Source organism: Wasmannia auropunctata, unplaced genomic scaffold (assembly GCF_000956235.1).
Source record: "Wasmannia auropunctata unplaced genomic scaffold, wasmannia.A_1.0 LD336071.1, whole genome shotgun sequence".
Lineage (NCBI taxonomy): Eukaryota > Metazoa > Arthropoda > Insecta > Hymenoptera > Formicidae > Wasmannia > Wasmannia auropunctata.
Genome location: NW_012026819.1, coordinates 580,640 through 581,816, shown reverse-complemented (window position 1 = coordinate 581,816; position 1,177 = coordinate 580,640). Strand labels below are relative to the sequence as shown.

Here is a 1,177-nt window from a genome sequence, read left to right as displayed (position 1 = left end):
CGTGTGCTCTTCCGATCTAATTTTTTCTCATTTCTTAAAACTTGATTTTTTGTAAAAAAAACAATGCAAAAATTATTCTTTTAATTATTTTTTCTGTTTTCTTTTATTATTATCATTTTTCTTGTATCAAACAATAATTTTACAAAGAAAAGAAACATATATGGATATGTATGGACATATTTCGCATATAATTATGTATAATTATATATAATTATATTTTTTTATATATATTTATAGATGTTCTCATATGAAAAAATTTTTTACCGGGTTCTTATCAATAAAACGAATAGCATAGTTTTCACATCAAGTATTCACATCATTTTATACATCTCTCCTCTATGTGCAAACAACAAAATACTTACCTACTTACTGCTTTAATAATAATCTTTGACCTTTGTAATATCTTTACGACATTCCAGACGCCGAGACCAAGGCCGAGACCCACTCCGCGACCGCCAACGACGGTATCGTTACCACCGGACCCACGTCCGGACTGTCCCGGTTCCTGCATCGTATCCTACTTGTCGTTCACCTGTTTCAGTAAGTAGTCGCGGGTGCGCGAGGAATGCTCACGCGCGTACAGATACAGTGTTTCATGTTTATTCATACGTTCGCAGGAAACGCCGAGCTGACGAGCCTGTTCAAGTGCAAGAAACAGGGACACCAGTGCTGCGCGCCGAAATCCCTGATAAGGGAATTCCACGGTGGAAATTCTACGGAGCCAGTTCTGACCAACAGAAACGATACGTTCCACGTCACTTCGCGACCTTATACCACCCCTCTTACAACCTTATGTAAGTGTTTGAGAATTGAGAAGTTTACTTTGTCGTTACTTTGCGAGATCATAAAATTACTGGGAATTGCGAAAATCGTCGGGGTAAGCTAATTTAATTTAAAGTTCAAATTGACTGATTTGAGTTCAAGTTGAAGGTCGATTCAAATTTAAGTTAAAGTCTAATCTCCCGATTAAATCGCTCGGATTAAATCATTCGCGTACTCGGTTTCTGACCAATAGGAATGATACATTCCACGTCGCTCCGCGATCTTATACCATCCCTCTTGCAACCTTATGTAAGTGAGAAATAAGAAGTCTATTCGTTACTTTGCGAGATCATAAAATTACTGAGAATTGCGAAAATCGTCAGGGTAGGCTAATTTAATTTAAATTTCAAATTGA

The 1,177-nt window shown here is 37.0% G+C and overlaps 1 protein-coding gene across 3 annotated transcripts in view; it reads left to right on the top strand.

The window, feature by feature from the left end:
* The window catches only part of LOC105449860 (probable elongation factor 1-delta), a 9,245-nt gene that overhangs the window by 3,441 nt on the left and 4,627 nt on the right, over positions 1-1,177 (top strand). The window lies entirely within an intron of this gene.